Source organism: Saccopteryx leptura, chromosome 3, assembly GCF_036850995.1.
Source record: "Saccopteryx leptura isolate mSacLep1 chromosome 3, mSacLep1_pri_phased_curated, whole genome shotgun sequence".
In the NCBI taxonomy this organism is placed as follows: Eukaryota; Metazoa; Chordata; class Mammalia; order Chiroptera; family Emballonuridae; genus Saccopteryx; species Saccopteryx leptura.
Window position 1 is genome coordinate 240,502,675 of NC_089505.1, and position 22,639 is coordinate 240,525,313.

Consider the following 22,639-nt stretch of genomic DNA (forward strand, 5'->3'; position numbering starts at 1 on the left):
TTTGTGGCTACGTCCTTCTTCCTTCCTCAGCAGGGAAATACCTTACAAGCCTTCCAGGGTAACTTTTGTGGAAGATTCAGAAACAGACATCTTCATTAGATATTGAGGGATCCATAGACAGGTGGCAAAAGCAGAAAAAACATTGTCACATGATGGGGAAGAGGGGTCAAATTTACAAATAAGTCAGAATTTTTGTTAAAAAAAACTGTTTTAGAAAGGCATGCTTTATTTATTAGTATGAAGCAGGTTCAAGAGAAGCAGACCAGAATTTTATGTATAAGGTAAAGCTAATAACATCACAGTTGGTTCAAGGTCATTTTCCATTTCTTCAACAATTTATTTTTGATCCAAGATCTCTGTGCCAGGCAGAGGTGGTTTCCTGAACCTCTGGGTTCCTGGGTGTTGCCGTCCGTGGGAGCGGCAGGGCTGGGAGCACGGGGAGAGCAGAGACTCTGATTTGAGCTGTGGGAAAAGAAGAAGATTTTGATCTAAAAGATAGGAAAATTAGAGAGAAAGAAAAACAGTAAAGGAAAGAAAGAATAAATGGATAAGTGTGTTAAAGAAACAAAATAAGAAAAGTCTCACCTGTGCTGTTTAATCCATGAACCTACCACAAGCACTGTAACCAGAGTAACTGCTACAGCCAAACAGATCAATATCAGGGAGATGAGGTATCCATCTGATTGGGGACAAAATAATGTCACTCTATGAGAGACTTCTATCCTACCTCAGTTAATGCTTCTCATTTCACAGGGTTGGGACCTTCCAAGAGTTTCCTTCTATATTTCTAGAGCCTTTATTTCAATTCTTCCTGAATCTCTATGTCTGATCTCATCCTCTTCTCTCCTTTTTACCAAATTATTTTCTTCTTTCTTTATTTCTCTTTAGCACCTCTAATATTCTTCTCTTTTCTTGAAATTTAATTACCCTTCTTTAGGATTTGTGTTCTCCCACTTTTTTCCTCTGGTGCATAGCAGTCCTATCCATTCTCCAGCTGCTCAATCATTAGCTCTGGAACTATGGGAAGACTGTCATTTCCCAGTGGAGCCCTCGTTCTTTCTCACCCCAGTGGATGATTATATCACGGCCTCCCAGGCTGCTGTGTTTCACTCGGCAGTACAGGCCAGAAGCCTGTCCAGCTGCCACATCCAGGGTTACTTGAAGATACCACGTCCCATCAGCATTGGGCAGGACTTCACCTAGTTGAGTGCCCCGCTGCTCCTGTTGACCCTGCATCCACATCACCCACACAGGTTTTGGATGAAAGCCAGAGACGTGGCACACCAGCAGCAGACGGCCAGGACCAGGACTGGAGCCTTTGGTCACCCAAGCCTGTGGCTTCACTGGAAAAAGACAAGAAGAAATGGAGTTTAGCAGGGCATCCCACTTTCAGTTTCATGGCTCGGGAACGTTAGCAGTTTGAGTAATCACTCTTTTTCTTGTTGGGGAAACAGCCCAGAGCCCACACTAACCTTCAAGCCTCTTATTTCATGTTTCAAAGGGATGATAAAGAGAAAACTCAAATAAAAGAGCTAAACACTGAAGCTATGAGGGGAGAGGAGGTTGTGCTCACCTTGTCGTTCCAGGTCTGACTTCCCTCCTTGCAGGAGGCCTGACAGAAACCGAGGGCAGGTGTCACTGAGAAGGCCCTGCACAACTTCTTTAATAACACGGTAGTGATTAAGCATCTTACAGACATTCTGAGCCTGACTACCTGCTCCTGGAGACGGCTTCCAGGAATTTTCTTGGAGACTCAGGAAATCTGATCCTTGATATGCTGCATTTAAAAAGCTCTCTGGGGCTTTTCCAAAATGCATTCCACAGCCAGCAGATACCTGGATCTCAAAGGGATCTGAGGGTGGACAAGGAAAAGATAATTAATACAGATCAAATTGTAGGGAGAAAAAGTCAACTATCTAGAAAATAAAGGAGTTCAAGGGAAGAGACATTTTCTGTTGAATGACATGGAAGACTAAAGTTTGGTAATAAAAGTGAAGAAAATCTGTGGGAAGAATATGTTAAAATAATAAAGGAATGTTGAAACAATTAATGTGAAGTGTTAGATGGGAAGACTGTTAGAAAGATAGCAGAGCAGCAGGAAGACCTTACTGGGGAGTTGTTAGGTCCTGGTTAGGTCTATGAACACTCAGGCCAGGGAGAAGGAAGGGCAGATCTTGGTTGTGAAAGGCTGAGCCTCAGGCCAAGGATGAGGGGAAGAAATTAAAAGGCAACAAATATTACAAGAAGCCAGAATATGAGGGTATATTCCAGCGTGTGCAGGGATATGTACATATAGGTCCTTCTTTGTATTTGGGGGTGAGGGTATATTGCGAATAGTGGTAAAAGATGAAGCTAAACAAACAAATAAACAAATAAATAAATAAATAAAAAGAGTGAGCCAGGGAGACAGAATACAATGTCAGGAACGTTGAATAATAGTCAGAGCCCATATATCACCTACCCTGGTGGGAACTTTCAGACAAATATCAGCTTGGAAAGGCAAACTCACATTCAAGCTGAAACTGACTGGAAAATGCCTGCACCTCCCGGGGGAAGCTGTGCATGTACAACTGCAATAACGCCTGATGTTCTTCAGCTCCTCCTTGCTGAAATTACCCCCAGCCCAGGGCCACAGGAACTGGATGGTGCCCGAGACAGGGTCCCAGTGATGAGTCTGCAGCTCGCCCAGCCAGGCTGAGCTCTCCATGTGCTGCCAGGTCTGGTTGGCAAAGGAACAAGTTTGAAGCAAGCGAAAGGAGGGGGGCTCTTCTGTTGCTGGATGATGAGGTGCTAGAACTCGGGTAGCTGAAAGACAGAGAAGTGACAATAGAGAGCGGGTGAAAGGAATAGAGAAGAGGGGCCCATGTAGGAAATGAAAAATGGGAATACTTACAGAGTTTGTACATAGTCCCATATCTCCTTCCCCCTGATCCAGATTCTTATCCCCAAAATCAGAAAGAGATGGGGGTCAAGGATAATGCCTGGCCCTCGCCTGGCATGCAGATTCCAAGGGCGTCTAGTAGGAATATTATTTTGTGCCTCCAGACTCTGTCCAGAACTTTTCTCCACCCTGCTTTGCCCAACCACAGGTCTCATTCCACCTGGGTTCTTCTTACCCCCTGTACCTGGCCCATGGCAGAGAATTCCCTTGAAGAGCAGGGGCAGAAGCAGCAGCATTGCAGCTCTGGTAGGTAAGGATGCCTCAGCAGAACAAGTGCCTGCAGACTCAGAGATCAGCTTCCTGTCCAAACCCTTTTGAACTCTTCTGTAGTTACTATCCTTTCCACAAAAACAAATCAGCCTCTCCCTCTCTCACTTCCCTGTCAGAGATACCCGACTGCCTCCCTCAGCCACAGGTCTCCCACAGGGTCTCTCATTTTCCCTCCATCTCTTCATGTCTGGCTTCCAGATTTGCTTTTTGCTCTTGTCTGCCTCCTGACCTCCTCATTGCACCAACAACTATAAAGGGAGTCCTGGCTTATAACAATGTCTGCAGTCCGAGGTCCAGCTGGAAAATACAGAACATTTTGGTGTTGGGGAACTCAAGTCCACCCTTGGAGTCTCAATGTTCTTTTCCATAAAAGATGTAACAGAAGGTTCTTGTAGTGCCTCATGGATTGAGCAGTGTCCTCACTCCTGATCCCTCTGTGGTTCTGCTCCTCTTATCAGTTTCCAGATTCCTATCTCCCTCTTCATAGTTTCCTCTGTATTTTTCTATTTATCCATTATTTTTTGCTCTGCAGTCTACTGTCACTTCTCTTATTGTCTCTCCTGTTCTCTCTGTCCCCTCCCCACTACCTTCTGTCTTTTAAGCATTCTCTTCTCAAAATCATTATTAAAAGACAATAGGCATTTTGAGTGAAGGTGTAGAATCAACAGGCACATGTCTATAATCCACAGCGAATATATATAAATAGCAGCAGTGGCAATACAGACAGTCAGGTAATCTGAGGAAAATACCCTTTTGCTCAGTTTCTCCAATCAGAGCAACAGTCATTCTTACAAGTTTCCATAAGCATGCTTAACCAGGACGTAGTGAGCTGATAAGTAGATGGATATTCATTAATGTTGTGTGAGTGGGTCTTTCAGGGATGCACAGGGGCTTGGGCTCCCACTCTACCCTAAATGAGTTGAGTGTCTCCAGGTCCCCTGCGTATGAGGAGCAGTCATGCAGCCTTCCCCTCACAGATTATGTCCTGGAAGCCCTGGTGTCCCATAAGTGTGTCTAATGAGTGAAGAGTTTTATTGGAGGCAGGAAAATGACTACAGGGACTGGATTATTCACAGAAGAATTAATTATTGTGTCAAGTCTTTACCTTTGTTCTTTGCAAAGATGTTTGCTGTGCAACCTGCAGGCAGTTTAAATAATATTTCTTTGGTTTTCATAGGCACATTCAACTGACATTTAGTCAGAGCCCACCTGGTGTCAAAAGATATGTCAGACACTAAGATTTCAAAGAGAAGTGCTTAAGAGAAAATGAAAGAAAATGAAAACACCCAATCTACAACCTCTACATTTAAATATAAAGGACTCACAGGATTGTGCTCAGAGTTACTAGAAATACTTTACACTTAGTCTCATCCATTGCTTCTGACTCTAAGATACTGTTTCAGACACCTCATGTTCAATGCTGTGAGGATATATGTCAGAACTTTAAGGTAATGAGATAATCTTAAATTTTTTGTTCAGATAAATTATCATTCTTTTGTGAGGGCCAAATAACTCTATTTGAAATATCAAAAAAAATCAAAGAATATGCAATAGAACTAGATTATGAAACTAATGATTGAAATAAAACCAAACATTAACCTGAATAATGCAATAAGTACTAATATAAATTTATTTTTATAAATGAATAACTACATCAAACTGAAAGACTTCTGCACAGAAGAAACAACCATCAACATGACAAAAAGGTAACTGACAAAAACTTAGAAGATATGTGCGAATATAATCTCTGCTTAGGGGCTAAAATCCAAATATACAAAGAACTCATACAACTCAACAACACAACGAAAAACAAAATATCCATATTTAAAAATGGACAGAAGACCTGAAAAGACAGTTTTCTCAGGAAGATATAGCAATGGCCAAAAGATGTATGAAAAAATGCTTAATTTCACTAGTCACAGAGAAAGGCAGATCAAGACCAGAGAGCTACCACCTCACATCTGTTAGCATGGCTGTTATCAACAAGATAAGAAGTAACAAGTGTTAGAGTGGAGGCAGAGAAAAAACAAAAGCTTCATCCACTGCTGGTAAAAATGTAGATTGATATAGCCACTATGAAAAAAGTATGGAGTCTTCTCAAAAAATAATATGTGCAATAGAAAACAGAAAGCAACAAGCAAACAAAATGAACAAACACAGTCACAGGCAACAGTGGAGTGGTTATCAGAGGGGAAGGGAAATGAGGGGAGATTGAAGAGGGGAAAGGGGATGAAATATATGGTGATATGAAAAGACTAGACTTTAGGCCATGAAACATAATGCAATATACCAATTATTTATTATAGAATTGTACACTTGAAATAATATAACGTTATTGACCAATGTAACCTCAATAAATTTAATTTTTAAAATTTATTTTAAAAATATATAGTTGATCCTAAACATTTTTAAAATATACTTATAAAATTTAATGCATTTGATTAATATTTCAGAAATAAGTTAATAATCAAAGAGTTAAATTCCATATTACTTAATTCCCTGGGGGGGCTGATAAAAAAGGGAGGTAAATAAGTTTTATATCAATTCATATCTTATTGACCACAAGAGAATAATATAGAGTTTGTCAGAAAAATATATTAAATTAAGATTTTTATAAGAGACTTGATTTAGTCTCAGTGGTGGAGAACACCAGCCTTTTCTTTATCTCGAAAATATGCAAATGTTTTAAATATTTATTTTAAAATGATGAGTACATTTTTTATTATTCTAGAAAACAATGAAAGGATTCTACTGTGAAGAGAAACCTTAAAGAAGTCCTTCAAAAAAACAACAGATAAAATCACTCACAATCCACAACCCAAAAATCATGCAAAATAAAACTAATGAAAAGCCAAACATTGCAATAAAATGTTTCAATGTTAATTAGAGCTTTGTTATAAGACACAGAGGATGCCGTTTCAATCCTCGGTCGCGGCTCATACAGGAACAGATCGATGTTCTTGTCCTTTTCTTACTCTCTTTGTTCTCTCTCTAAAAATCAATGAAATAAATATTTTAAATAATTAAAGATAATACAAATATAAGGGATGTTTACAAATATTATAAATGGAAATAAAACATAAAAGTATGATAATTAGAGAATTATTTATTTTAAAATTTATATTAAATTTATTAGGATAGCATGGTTTAATAAAATTATATTGTTTTCAACTGTACTGTTCTATACTACATTCTCTGTATTTTGCAGTATGTGTTTACCACCTCAAATTAAGTCTTCTTACATCAGCATGTATTTGACTTCTTGACCCTTTTTTCTCACACCATGCCATCTCTTCCCTGTGGTAGCCACCATGCTTTTTGTTGTCTGTGTCTGCATGTTTATGTTTGTTTTCTTTGTGCATTTGCTGCTTTCATATTTATATTCCACATATCCATGAAATCCTATGATTCCTGACTTTTTCCATCTCGCTTCTTTCACTTAGCTTACTATTCTCAAGATCCATACATGTCTCAAAATGAAATACTTTATTTTTTTCTTATGACTGTGTAGTATTTCATTGTATTTATGTACTGTTTTCCACAGTGGTTAAAACAATTTACATTTCCATTAGCAGTATATGAGAGTTTTTTATTTCCCCATGTTGTTGTGAGTCGAGGGCGCAGAGAGAGAGATCAGCAGATGAAATCATCAAGGACTAGCAAAGGACCACCGCTCGCTCAGGCAAATGGCCCCGAGTTTGCGCTGTGTCCTATTTTTATTCACAAGACTTCAAAAAGCTTGTTTACAGAGAAATTGGCATAACATCAAGTGTAACTTTTACTTTAAAGATACATGGAGTGCACCTGCAAGATAGCTTAGTAACAACATAATATCAAAAGGTATTAATTGCTGTTGCTTCTATGGATCCCATAACATTCCTCTCCTTATCTTAAGGGATAACCTTGGAAAGTACAGAAATCTTATGAGAATGTTTTACTGAAAAAAGCCCAGCAACTGCCTTCAGTCACATAGACCTGTTTCAGTGACCCGCCTTCAAGTCACAAAACAATTCTCTTGGCAAAACATTCTTTTCTTGTTGGCTGTGTTCCCATCCAAGGCCATGCAATGGGTTATTCCACTACATCTCCATCACCTCTGCAACACTTATTATTACTTGTCTTACATATAATAACTAAATAATTATTTATTAACACTGGTTTTATGGAGTTTCAAGCTTTAAAAACAGTTGTTCATATGACAGCAATCCAGGAATTTCTCTCATAGTGGAGGGATATGTTTGCCAGGGAAGGTATTTCATCCTGAAAACAGGCACAGTACTTGCAAGAAAAGCAGATGGGGAAAAAGTAACTGGATGCCCAATTGTACTTTGTTTTTGCTAAAAACATAAGGATCAATTGCTTCATGTACATAGAAATGTAAAGGGGTATAAGGGTGTATTCTGAGCAGCAGCCACCTAGTTCTACAGAAAGTTCTAGTATATGTGACATATTTTAAAATTTTATCTAAAGAAAATAAAAGCATAAGATACTACATATTTTTTTCTATAAAGAAATGAAGGGACTGTCTGCCTTACAGATAGCAAAGCATGCTAGAAAGTAGGAAATGTGTGGAGACCTACATGAGAGAAGTGGATATTGAAGCTTGGGATGAAAGGAAAAAACAGAAAAGGAGACAAAACAAGAGAAGGCCATGATAAAGGTGCCATATTGAAAAATTATCTTGTTTATCAAGCAAGTGAAGGATTTTAAATATGAGCGTCATATGGTTAAAATAGAGTTTAGAAAAGGTTTATAATTCATGTTGAGATTTGCAATCAGATGGTGATGAAACCTACAAGGCAGATAGATGACATTAGTGACCTGAACAAAGACAGTAGCAGTGAGGCTGCAGAGTAGAAATAACAAAGCATGGTGGTAAGCAGGATTAGTCAATGAAAGTGTCACCAGGAGAAGATAAAATGGTGTCACTTATTAAAATACACAACACAGCCTGACCTGTGGTGGCGCAGTGGATAAAGCATCGACCTGGAAATACTGAGGTCGCCGGTTCGAAACCCTGGGCTTGCCTGGTCAAAGCACATATGGGAGTTGATGCTTCCAGCTCCTCCCCCCTCTCTCTTTCTGTGTCTCTCTCCTCTCTAAAAATGAATAAATAATAATAAAAAATAATAATAAATAAATAAAATACACAACACAGTTTGGGTGGGAGGATATTGAGATATGCAGTCAGTTTGGGTCATGTTGAATTTGAGGCTTCAGCTGGAGGTGTTTTGGTGATTCATGGCATATGGGTTGTTGCAAGGAGGCGTTAAGGGCTACACAGTATCTGCTAAGCATGTGGCCATAGAAAGCTGAGTAGATGTCTGTAAATCTGTCTATCAATTTAAAATAACATTTAAAGTTAATTTGAATCAATGTTGTTATTTGTGTCTAAAGTGTTCAAGTTTCTTGAATGCCTTTACAGGATGTCTTGGGTCAAAACAGTGTCGATATACAATGTTTCAATTTATTATGCTCAATCATATGAAAACTCTAAAAAATTGAGATGTGCGTGTTTCAGCCTATGACATTAGAGTTGTACTTACAGAGTATGTGGGCAAACTGATTCAGTTGCACACATGGGAAGAATACACAGTAACACAGAAAATGAGTGAGGGAGTTGGCAACCCTCAATACACTTATCTTTGCCATTTTGGACCTCGAGAAGCAAAAGTGTTCTGTTTCAGTTACTATGGTGTGTTTCAATTTACCCTAAATTAGGGTTACGTCACTTTTGTAGGAGAACTGTGTCGTAACCCGAGGACCCCTGTATTTTATCCTTTATTAATTAAATATTGAGCACTTACTCTGTGCCATACATTTTCCAAGATTATAGTAACATGATAACAAATGATAGGAGGGATGGACCAAGTCAAGGATATCAAGGAGGATTCCCATAGAGTGATGACAGATCTGCATTCTGAGAGAAGATTAAGAGTTAATCTGAATAAGAGAACAAACACAGTATATGCTAAGACCCAGTAAATACAGGGAGTATATACCATTTGAGGAACCAAAAAAAAAAAGTGCAATTCATAATATATACAGTTCATAACACAAGATTTCCCATATATCATTAAAATATGCTGCTCTGTTTTAACTACATTTTTCCTTTGAAACAATGGACAAAAGATATTTTAGGATATCATTATGCATTGAATTCCATAGTATAGTGTAGTAAAATTTATATCATGTTTATATCTAAGTAACATACTCAGGAGGCTGGTTTTCTGATAAGGACGTAGTTCACTTGTGGTAGCCTCAGCATATGCATATCTCAAACTCAGGAATGATGGGTTGTCTTATTATCAATCATTTCAGGAAAATACCAGGTATTTATGTGCTGCCACCCAACATTTTCAGACTAACAGCCCTTCAATTACTTCTGGGTAACATGGGCCCTTTCTTACCCATGCCACCCTGTTACCCACATGTGAGTTAAAGCAAGCTTGAGTATTCAACCTTGTTACAACACCACCAACAGGCCCCGGGGCCCTTTTAAACATCCAACTAGGCCTTTGTTAAAGTTTTTAGTTCTGTGTGTGACCCTAAGGCCTTACATGAGTGGGAGTGTTCCTACTGCACCCTAATACCATACAGACTAGTGGTGCTGCAGCAAATCTGACCACCTGTTTCCTTTAGTATGAGGAACTTTCAGACCATTGAAGTGAAGGCCTTAGCTCATTCTCTCCCTCAAAAGAGTGATGCCCCTGAAAAAATTTTTTTCAAAGACAACTATATTAAGACTTTGAAAATGGTTCAAATGCATATATCTAATTAAGAAGTGTTTATTTTAAAAGAACTACTGTACTAAACCTCGATAAGCACAGTGTGGTTCTAATCAGAGCTACTCTCAGCTCCTCCCCATGCCCAGTACTCTCAGTGCAGTGCTAGCAGGGCAGGGAGAGCCATTAAAAATGGAAGCTTTCTTACTGGAGGTGGGAAACTTGATTTAGAGAAGAGTAGGGAAAAACACAAGGTCAGGGGCAATATTGTCAATAACAATAGCAAACTGAAACAATAGCAAAGTCAAAGGCACACACACAAAAAAGGTTAACTTCACAACTGCCTGAGGGTGTAACACTGGATGGCAGAGGCAAGGTACTTGCAGACTAGCAAGAAAATTTAGAGGGAAATACTGTGCATAAGATGAACATAGTGGACTCTGACTAGTTAGCTCAGTGGTAGAGAGTTCCCTGGCATGTGGATATCCTGGGTTCGATTCCTGGTCCAGGCACACAGGAGAAGCACCCATCTGCTTCTCCACCCCTCATCTTCTCACATCTCTCTCTCTTTCTCTCTCTCTTCTCCTCCACTGCTTCTGCCATGGCTTGATTTTATTGAGTTGGCCCTGAACACTGAGGATGGTTCCATGGCCTCTGCCTCAGGTGCTAAAAAATGACTCTGGTTGCCATAGATTTTGGGCCCTAGGTGGGCAGAGCATCATTCATTAGTGGACTTGCTCAGTGGATCCCATTCTGGGTCCATGTGGGAGTCTGTCTCTGCCTCCTCTCCTCTCACTAAATAAATAAAAATAAAGGTCAGTATAGTGAAACATGATAATCTAGCATATATCCCTGATAGCTCAGAAGAATGCACACATGTGCAAGGCTGTACAAATGCTTAAAAAAGACCAGAAATGACCCACTTCAGCTTCTGCAGGTCCCTTGATGGATTTGAGGCTTGTGCACATGCTGTGGATAGACACAAGAAAGTGGAGAGGAAAATCAAGTTCAGGGAACATCCTGAATCTTAAATGCACACCCCATCACAAAAAAAAGATCTATTGGCAAAGGGTAGAAATCTTACACACTTAGTGTTTGAACATAATTTACTAAGCATTGTTGACATACAAATGTTCCTTAACAAAATAAAATATTCTTAAAAAGAAAAATGAGTTTTAAAATAAAACTTGCAGAGCTATTTCTGGCCACATTCTGTGTAAGAGTCGGACTGTAGAGAATTATTTCAGACAAACCACTAAACAAACATGCCAAGAAGCAAAGAGCAACAGCAGTACCTCTTGAGAGATCGGAATCCATGTAACATCATGCATCTTTCAAAAGCATAATAAGAGGCATGAAAACAAAGAGGGAAGCATGACTAGACACAGGATAAAAAGAAAGCAACATAAATTGCCCTTGATGTTGCTCACGTGTTGGAAATAGAAGAAAAACTTCAAAACTGGAAAATAGTGAATATCAAATATATTAAAAAATAAATCCCACATTTAAGAATTAAGGGAAAGTATAAAAACAATGATGACTCAAAAGAGAAAGTCAATAAAAAAACAATATATTTTTAATAATTCCATGAAAATTCTAGATTGAAATGTACAATAAATTGCTAACAAGATACAAGATAAATATACCAAAAACAAAAATATTTTTATATTAACAGTAATTTTAAAATAAAATAGAAAAACAATTTTTTTCACAAAGCCTCAAATGTAATAAAATAAATAAGAATAAACTTATTACTAAAAATCCAAGGACATACAGTGAATACTAAGAAGATTGCTGAGATAAATAAAAAAATTAAATAAATGGAGAAACATTTTATGCATTTATAAAAGCACCAAAAACAAATAGATAAGAATAAAAGCAATGAAAATATAACATCTATTCAGTTTACATCTACTTATGTCATAAACAACTCACCTGGGTTTTCTGCAAATTAAGCCTTTTTGTTTTTTATTTTGTTTTGTTTTTTGGTGTAGATAATTTAGGATAAATGGGTCTCATTTAGGAAAAAATTTTAATTTAGTATTATAATTATTTAGTGTGTTGATATTTATTCATTTATTTGTATTTATTTCTTAGTAATCTCTATTGTTTAATCTGTTTTATGAAGAAAACAAATCAGATACTAGATAAAATATTCATATTTTAGCATATGCAAAAAGTGGATATTGTGGCAAAGAAATCAAGAGAACATTGAGCAATTAAAGAGAAAGATAGAAAAATTAGAAAAGATGTGCATTAGATATTACCTTCTTATTCCCGATTATTATGTATAGATGCAAAAGTTAGATAATGAAGAAGATTGATAGGGAAAAAAATGACTTAAGTAAAATATAGTGTTGAGAAAATCTCTATAAATATCCTGGACTGTGAGGAAGACAAACATCTGGGTTTTAGAGCAAATTAAATCTGAAACATTGCAGGAAGCAAAAATGACAAAACTGAAGCTTTTCTACATTGGGCATGTCATGAGAAGGTAGGTTCTTTGAATAAGATGGTAATGCTGAGAAAACTAGAAAGCAGTAGGCAAAGAGGAGGACCAACTATGTGGTGGATTGACCTTGTAAAATAAGCTATAGGTATGACTGTTCAGGAGCTGAGCAGGACTGCTGAGGACAAAACGTTGTGGATAAAACTCATTCACAGGGTCTCCAGGAGTCAGATCCAACCCAACATGCAAATAATGACAATTTCATCTTTCTTTAGACCCTTTCTATTTACTCCCTGAGCTAGAAAATACAACTTTAGACCAATTTGAAGAGTATAATGGCAATTGCAGACACTCTTCTCCCGTTCAGAATTTTAATGTTAAATTTTCTAAATTTTTATTATCAAGTTTATGTCCTTTACCTTGGTTATAGCTAAACCATTGTATATTAAGGGAGTTCTCTTTTATGCTAAATTGATCATTTTTCTTCATCAATGTATATTTAATTTTATTGAGGATTTTGTTAGGCATATAATGAAGTGATAGGATTGTTAGTTTGTTAATTTAGATAGCTACATTAATTTATTTTCTAATAATCAATTAGCTACATTAATTTATTTTCTAATAATCAATTATTCTTACACTCTTAGTAAAAACTCGGCATGTACATCTAAATTTAAGTTCTTCCATGAGTAAAATTGGGTAACAGCTCTTGGTTGTTTAGTTTACTTGTTTGCTTAGTTTTTATTTATTTGCAAATATTTAGTTTCAAGTTTAATTTTTATGATAACTGACATACTTAGGGTTTTTTCTTTGTTTGACTCCTATTTTAATCATTTAGAATTTTCAATAAAACTTTCCATTTTATTTTGAGAGACCACTTGAATATCTATTCGCTCTCTCCATTAACACCCACTTATTAATTATCAGTGTTGTTTATTGTGCAGTATCTTTTTCATTAATTCTGCTAGAATTTACTTTTATACCTTGTTAATATTTCAAAAGAGTAAGTAGTTTGTGAGTAATTGGATAATTATTATTATATAGTTTGTCTTAATCTCTATTTTAATAATACAGCCTTCATATTGATTTATTTTCTTTCAACATTTGGGTTTATTTTGTTTGTTTACTTGTTTCTAGAGTGAATTCTAGATTATTTATTGTCAACAATTATCTTCATTTACAAATACATTTAAAGCTATAAACAGTTTTATAAGTCTACCTTGGTATTATAAATCCATTATAGACTATACACAAAGAGCAAATTTGAAAAGAATATCTACAAAACTACAAAAAAAATGTGATAGAATAAGATTAAAATGACATGTGCCAAATATCAGTGTTATAAGTAATTATACTAATTTGAGAAAGTCAAATCCTTTACAAAGTAAAAATGAGATAATAAGATAATTTTATTTTTCCACTGAAATTGTGCTATTATATGGGTGAAAATCATCATATACCACTTTCCAGTTTTGACATGACCAAAAACGCAAATCATAGCAAAGAACTGGGGAACACGGAAATAAATTCCTGATAGCAACTCAACAACACTTAATAAAATCATTAGTAAAATTAATTCTAAATTTAAATTATGGAAAAGACAAAGTCTAAATAAAAATATGTAGCATTAATATTAATTTCTGTATTTAAGTTATGGTGTATTATTTCTTCCTGGCTTGAAAAAATTTTGTTAGCTTCTAACTAGTATTTAAAATAATTTTTTAATGGAATTACTTGGGGTAACATAGTTAATAAGATTATCCAGGCTTCAGCTGTGCAACTCTAAGATACATCCTCTGTATGTTGCATTGTGTGTTCAGCACCCACGTCAAGTCTCCCCCATCACCATCTATTCCCCTCTCCCCTCCTCCACCTCCCCTCACCCCGTTTTCCTCCTGAAATCCCTGCACTGTGGTCTGTGTCTATAAGTGTTTTTTGTCCTTTGCTTAAAGTTTTTTTTTTTAGACTAAAGATATTTACTCTATTTGGCCAGATCTGTTTCCAGCAGAAATCTCCCTCCTATGCTTTTCTCTGGGGGTGTCTCATAGTCACACTCACAGATCCTCTTTCATTAACCTTCCTGCCAGAAGTGAAAAATTCACTGGAAACACATCACAAGGCGTGCTTTAAACAAGTTGAATTTTTTAAGTAGGAAAATGATGTGGGGGAGGAATCACCTAGAATTGACCTAAAATATTTTTTAAAAATTTGTGTAAATGTAAGAAAATGTTCCATCTACTTTATTGAAAACTTTGTATTTATCAAAAGGATGACCTTTCTACATTTCTTTCAAAATAGTCTGATTTATAACGTTAATACTGTTTGAATTAAAAATCCCAATTTAATAAAATATTAGCAGAAATTTTAAAATAACACCAACAGTTATATCTATATAGAAATAGAGAAAATGATTTGATTTGGAGTGATGGGTACACAACATAATTAACAACTCAAATGCTATAGAAATATTTACCTGAAACCTATGTATTGATATTGATCAATGTCACCCAATAAAATTTAATTTTCTAATTAAAAATTTTTAAATGTTATATCTATATACAATAAACAACTAAAGATTTGTATAATAAAATTTTATCTTTCAGTTTGAACATGAAGAGGATAAGTGCCCGGACTGTCCTACATAGTCACACAAAGAGGCCTTTTCTAAGTTCATTCACCTACTGAGCAATTATTTAATTTTCCAACCCTGCCCACACAGCCAGCTCCTTCTTAGGGTTAATTTTTAAGAGGTTTATATATTCTAGCTTTATTTCCCCTCCATACCATATTTTAAAGCTAAGTGATATTTTTTCTTTGAAAGCTCATTTTTTCAAAGTTATTTTCCTTTAGATAACAGCTTTATTCATGTGATTTTATGAGGTCAATACTGTCCAAAATAAGCACAGTAAAGGATACAAAGTAGATCTCTTTGGTAGTATCAATCCACATTGTTCTTATCATCATTTCCTACCTCTTAACTGCCCTATTTTCAATTTCCTCAAAACCTTTAGAAATTAAGATTCTTTCATAAACTCACCAATGAGTGCATTTAGCTCCCACCTTGAAAACCTCTGTGAGAGTTCCTAGCCCTGTCTGCCATGGCCTCAGTCACCACCTGTCACGTATCATTACAGTCATATCTAGTGACATAAACTGAGTCTACACACTAAAATTATTACATAAGCTCTGAGGCCCTCAAGGTGCTAACTTAAAATAGAAATCCCATCTTTCTCCTCAATTTTTAGTTACATTTTGTTACGTAGCTTAAGGTGCTCTAAATGATGCTATACTCAACTTAGAGTCATGGTGCCCAATAGAACCACTAGAAAATAATTTATTCTGTGCTGTTCAGTATAGTATTTAATTAAATTTTACTGTTGTAGTTTAATTAAATTTGGAAAGAGTATTCATGTTTAAATTGAAAATAACTACTTTCAGTTTTTACCTAAATTGCTATGGCTTTCTGTGAATCAAATGTTCAGCCCACAAATCAGGCTGATTACCCCTCGTATCTGAGTTCCGGAGACAGACACTGCCCATCCCCTACAGGGACTCCTGACACACTTACATAGTAACTGCATGGCTTCATTTAAAAATGTCTGGAAAGGCCCTAACTCATCACTCAGTGGATAGAGCATCATCCTGGTGTGTGGACACCGTGGGTTTGGTCCGCAGTGATGGCACTTGTGAGAAGCTATTTCTCTTCTCTTTCTTCCCTGATTTACCTTTCTTCCTCATGCAGCCAGTGGCTCTGTTGGTCTGAGCACGTTAACCTCAGGCACTAAAATAAATAACTCTCATTTGAGCATTGACCTCAGGCGAGGGTTGCTGGGTAGATCCTGGTCAGGGCACATGCGGCAGTCTGTCTCTTTATCTCTCCTCCTCTCGCAATAAAAAGATGATAAAAAATAATTACTGGAGAATTTAATCCCTGGATGAATAGCTCTGTTGATTACTGGTTCGATCCCCAGTCAGGGCACATTACAGGAACAGCTCCATGTTTCTGTCTTTTTGTTTATTTTCTTCACTCTCCCCATGTCCAAAAAAAGGGAAAAGTCTGAACAACTGATCACCATAAAACTCTACACTTCTTCATTCAACTACCAGGTCTATGATATCTATATTCTGTGGTTAAAGAGAACTGTTTCTTTATTCTTTGCACTATTAATGAAGTATAGCTGTGTTGTTTTTTTTAATTAACCCAAATGTCACTATTCTGATCATCTACAGCCAGGGTAGTTGACAATTCTCAATAGGTTTATGAAGATTTTCAATGAGAAAATATTTGAATAATAGATTTAACACTAAAATTCAGCCATTATATTTTTCATTTTTATTGTCAGCATGTTGTACATCTATTTCTAATTAAAATTTTACCTCTGTTGTTCATATTCCAAATTTTTTTCAGTTGCTCATAATCATATCAGAGAGTGAATGCCCTCAGAGTAAGTTTATGAGTCATACAATTGTGTACGTCATATTATCAGGTTTAATACGTAAAAACTAGCCTTTTAAAAAAATTTTACAAGGACTTTTAAAAATAAAACCTTTATTTTGAAATAATTTATATTTAATGAAAAGTTCAATGATAAGTATAGAGTTTTCATATAACTTTTACCTGGATTCCTCTAAATTTAACATTTTACATAATTCTGGAAAATTTGCTGAAACTATGAAATGAAGATTGGTACATTATCATTAACGAAACTACAGATTTTTCCAGATTTCAGAAGTTTTTTAGTAATTTCTGTTTCCTGTTCAAAGTTTCAGTCCAGGTAACCACACTCATTTAGTTATCACGTCTCAGTCTTCTCTGATTTGCATCAGCTTCCCAGTCTGTCCTTGATTTCATGACCTTGATTATTTTAAAGAGTACAGGTCAGATATTACATAAAATACATAAAATGCATGAATTTTTCTCACTTTTGGTTTGTCTGATGCTTTTGAAACTTTGGGGTTGTCTAATAATTTTGGGGTTTTGGATGTAAAGAAAAAACTCCACAGCAATGACATGCTCTTCACATCATGTCATAGTTGGGGCACATGATATCAACATGACTTATGATTGTAAATTTTAACCTTGATCATATGGTTAAAATTGTGTAAGGAAGTTTTTGTTTGGTTTTGTTTAATAGTGAAGTTGCTCTTTAACCTCCTCACACTCTTTTTACTGGAACAAAGACACTAAGTCTCCATTATTCAAGATGAGAACATTTTAAAGATCTATGGTAGATGTACCCATACTTATAATATGATACTGTGTACTTTAAAAATGTGCTAAGAGGATTGATCTTATGTTAAGTGTTATAACCCACCCATGCAGTCACACACATGCACGCAAACATACACACAAACAGGCAATGATTGGAAGTAATAGATATGTTTAGTTCCTTGGTTAAGGTGATGAAATTACTAGTGTAGGTTGTTACACATTAGTAAGGGAAGGGAGCAAAATGGAAATTAGAAATTAAAAAACCTACTTCTTCTCTAGGAAGTTACAGTTTCAGACATTTCAGGATATTGCATCCTTGCCCCACAAAAGGGACTAACACACCCCCCTTCCTAATTTAAAAAAAAAAAAAAAAAAGGACACATTTTTTAATCTCCCCAGGGTACAATGCTTCCATCCCTAGACTGACAGAAGAAAACAGTAGAAGTCAAGATGGAGCCACAGAGGCCTGTCAGTCTAGTCTGGAAAATTTATCTGTTTGATGAGTGGGAAAATCCAACACAAGCCTGCAAATCATTTAAAAGTTACCGTAATTGGTTAGCTTAAGAAGGCCTAGTCCTTCCCAAAGACTAAGGCAATATAACCCAAGCATAACAAATAAGCCGTCTCTCCTTTGCTCTCAATTGCAACATGTTTGCCCCATTCATTTGTGCATTCTCCATGTTGCCATGCAGCCCTAAGACCCACACAGGCCAGCCAGCTGCCAGTAGCTGTGTGGGCTCCAAGCATGTGCTTGACCACAGCATCAACCAGAGAGCAGCTAAGATAGCTCTGGACAGTTGGCTCAGTGGTAGAGCATCAGTTGGGCATGTGAGGTCCTGGGTTCAATTCCCAGGCAGGGCACCCCAAAGAAGCAACCATCTACTTCTTCACCCCTCCCCATCCCCCTTCTCTTTCTCTCTACTCTCTTCTTGCAGCCATGGCTCAAATGGTTCAAGCAAGTTGGCCCCAGGTGCGATAGATTGCTCCATGGCCTTGCCTAATTCACTAAAAATAGATTGGTTGCCAAGCAACAGAGCAGCAACCACAAATGGGTAGAGCATCACGGTGTGGGGGGCTTACTGGGTACATTCCAGCTGGGCATGTGTGGGAGTCTGTCTCTCTACCTCCCCACCTCCCACTTAAAAAAAGTATCAAAATTCAAGCACCATTTCTATGAAATGTGTATTGCTTTCACACTATTATAAAGTAAAAAAAATGTACAATGGGAACCATCTGTACTTTATTTTATTTATTTTGAGATGCATTTTATTTCATATCTTACATCTATAAAATCTGGGTGGAGCCCACTATGGATATCATCTTATAATATACTGACAGTTCTTGATTATTTTTTTGCTACTATGTAAATTATGATATATCTCACAATCTATGGAAACTGAGTTGATCAAATATGATTATTTTTTTAAGTTTGATGAGATTGGGTTGCCAACTTGAGCTTCTGTTTTTCTGGGTACTTATTCCAAATAGGAAAGGAGACATGATGAAATCTCATGGAATCTTTTGATATGACCTGTTAAGAACACAAAAAGTTTTAGCTTTACATAAGACATTTTTTTTTTTTTAAAGTGGTGTCTTTTTTTTTTTTTAATTTATTCATTTTTAGAGAGGAGAGAGAGAGAGACAGAGAGGGAAAGAGAGAGGAGGGGGGAGGAGCTGGAAGCATCAACTCCCATATGTGCCTTGACCAGGCAAGCCCAGGGTTTCAAACCGGCGACCTCAGCACTTCCAGGTAGACGCTTTATCCACTGCGCCACCACAGGTCAGGCCCATAAGACATATTTTTTAGCAAGCTTATTCATGATGACCAAAAAGTGTAATCAACCCAAATGTCCATTGCCAGGTGAATGAATAAACAAATGTGTAATAAAATTACAATTGAATATTATTCATCTTTCTTTAAATAAAAAATAAAATCTTACAAATGCTACAATATAACTGAACTATAAGTACATTATGCTAAGTAAAGTAACCCAATCATAAAATACAAATACTGGTAATTCCACTGACATCACATATGTAGAGTAGTCAAATTTATATAGACAGTAAGTAGAATATTGGTTTTTCAGGCCTAAATGACCAGGCAATAACAAATCATTGTTTAATGTGTATATAGATTTAGTTTTTCTAGATGAAAAGAGTACTGAAGAATGATTGCACAAAAATAGAAATGTAATTAATACTATTAAATTATGCATTTAAAAATGACTGAGGTAATAAGTTTCATGTCATATATACTTCACCACAATTATAAAACAGATTTACCTAAAACAGATAGAAAGTGGGGAGAGAGTTCATAGGCAGGGACACAGTGAGCAGATAGACAGCTGTCAGAGGGACAGGGGAGGAGAAGACTGGATCAAAGAAGGTGAAGGAATAAGCCAAAAACTTTAATATATAACGTATTGAAAGACAGCAGAATGGCAATAGCCAGAGGGAGGCGGGGTGGGGGTAGGGGGAGGAGGGCAAAGAGGAGAGGAAATGGTTGGAAAGAGACTTTCTTAGTGGCGGGCAGAGCATAATGCCGAGTGTAGATGGTGTTATATTGAGTTTTACACTTGAAACCTGCATGGTTTGGTAAAGCATGTCAATTCAATAAATTTAAAAATGAATTAAAAAGAAATATTGAGGACAAAGTGATATAAATAAATAGAAATGGTATAAAAAAAGTGGAAGGAGGACAGAAAAGACTTACTAGTGCCTCAAATACCATAATGCTAGACATATCAAAAGAATGAAGGTGGACAATATTATTGCCAAAATTATCACCATGGTGGCAAAACAATGTCCTGGCAATTGGGAGAAGACACACAGATGTCACTACCAAACCTATACCTAAGTCTTCTGCCCTTCCTTCCTTTGCTCACCTGAGTGACAGCACTATTTTTTACCAGCTTGGATGTAAAGGCAAATCCAACTTCCCTCTCAGATTCTCTAACACAATAATCCATATCTATCTTCTATCATTCCTTCTTGTGCCACTTCAACCAATTAATAGGTCCACCACTGTTACCTCCTTTATGCCTTAGGTAAGTGATTTTCAACCTTTTTCATCTAATGACATACACAAACTAATTATTAAAATTCTCTGGCACACCAAAATTTATATTATATTTTATAGTGATCTGATCAAAAAAGAAATAGGTAAAATTTTGATCTATTCACACAGATGGCTATTACTGTATTAATAGTTCCCATTTTTAGGGAAAAGAGGTCAGTGCCCCTGACTGAACAGTCTAATATTCTGTAGTTTAAAATATCTTGTAGCACACCAGTTGAAAATTGCTACCTTTGTTCATCTCTTTCTCTCTTTTGTTTTTCTTCCCTCTTTCTTTTCACCCTCCCTCACTCCTTGCTTCTCTGTCACACCCACTAAGTCTCACCATTTGCTCACCCCTCCCTCCATGTTTGTGGACCATCTTCTCCCATTTCCGGCCAGGTCCAGTTCTTTCTCACCCCAGTGGAGGAGGAAGTCCTGGCCTCCCAGGCTGCTGTGCTTTACTCGACAATTCGGATTAGCCTCCTCCCCAGGCACAATGTCCAAAGTTAATCTGAGATACCACGTCTCATCAGCATTGGGCAGGATGTCACCTTGATGAGTTCCTAGATGCTCCTGCTCACCCTTCATCCACATCACCCGTACAGGTTTGGGGTAAAATCCTGAGACATGGCACACCAGCTGCAGATGACCAGGCAAAGGAGGGGGGCCACTGGAAAGCCAGACCTTGGGCTTCACTGGGGCAGAAAGGAGCAGGCCATTGTCACATTATGACTCTAATCTAGAGCATAGGGCCCTGGCCGTTGGCTCAGTGGTAGAGCATCTGCGTGGTATACAGGAGTCCCGGGTTCAATTCCAAGCCAGGGCACACAGGAGAGGCACCCATCTGCTTCTCTACCCCTCCACCTCTCCTTCCTCTCTTTCTCTCTCTTCCCCTCCTGCAGCCAAGGCTCAATTGGAGCAAAGTTGGCCCGGTGCTGAGGATGGCTCTATGGCCTCTGCATCAGGTGCTAGAATGGCTCTGGTTGCAACAGAGCAATGCCCCAGATGGGCAGAGAATTGCCCCCTGGTGGGCACGCCAGGTGGATCCTGGTCGGGCACATGCGGGAGTCTGTCTGACTGCCTCCCTGTTTGCAACTTTAGAAAAATACAAAAAAAAAAAAAAAAAAAAAAAGAACATAGGGACTCGAAACCCACAGGTTTGGACAGTGACTCCTTTCACTGTTTTGGCACCCTGTACCTTTGAATTCACAGAATTGGTGGAACACGAAATAGAAAAGTCTTGAGGGAGAGAAAACAGGACTAACCTTGTCTCTGCAGTTCCGCTTTCTCTGCATCAAAAATACCTAAGAGAAGGAGGGCAAGTGTTTGAGAGGAATTTCTCTATGATATTAAAGATACCATGATATTGAGAGAGAATTGCACAGAACCTCTGTGCTCTGCTTCTGCTGCCCTCAGTCGCAAGCACACATGAATGATTCTAGAAAATCATGAAATCTATTCTTCCCAAAGGTCCCCTTGAAAATCTTACTGTGGTCTATGCAGAATGCAGCTAACAGCCACCTATAGTCTATATCTCAATGGGATCTGGATAGAAGAAAAAGAGTTCTGTTCCTATGAGAGTGATGTAACACAAATTTTAGTGTATGTCAAAACACACCTAGCTGCCTGATTTAGGCAATGGTGCAGTGAGTAGAGCGTTGGACTGGGACACAGAGGACCCAGGTTCAAAACCCCAAGGTGGTCCCCAGCTTGAGGGAGGGCTCATCTGGCTTGAGCACAGGTTAACCGGCTTGAGCATGGGGTTGCTGGCTTGAGAGTGGGATCATAGACATGACCCATGGTCACTGGCTTGAGCTCAAGAGTTTTGGCTTGAGCAAGGCATCACTCACTCTTCTGTAACCCCCAATCAAGGTACATATGAGAAAGCAATCAATGAACAAATAAGGAGCTGCAACAAAGAGCCACAAGGAAGAATTGATACTTCTCATCTCTCTCTTCCTGTCTCTCTGTCCCTCTCTGTGTC

The 22,639-nt window shown here is 37.4% G+C and overlaps 1 pseudogene; it reads right to left on the reverse strand.

Moving 5' to 3' along the window:
- Positions 1 to 296: 296 nt before the first annotated feature.
- LOC136397869 (T-cell surface glycoprotein CD1e, membrane-associated-like) lies at positions 297 to 3,209 on the reverse strand (annotated as a pseudogene).
- Between the last annotated feature and the right edge of the window lie 19,430 nt (positions 3,210 to 22,639).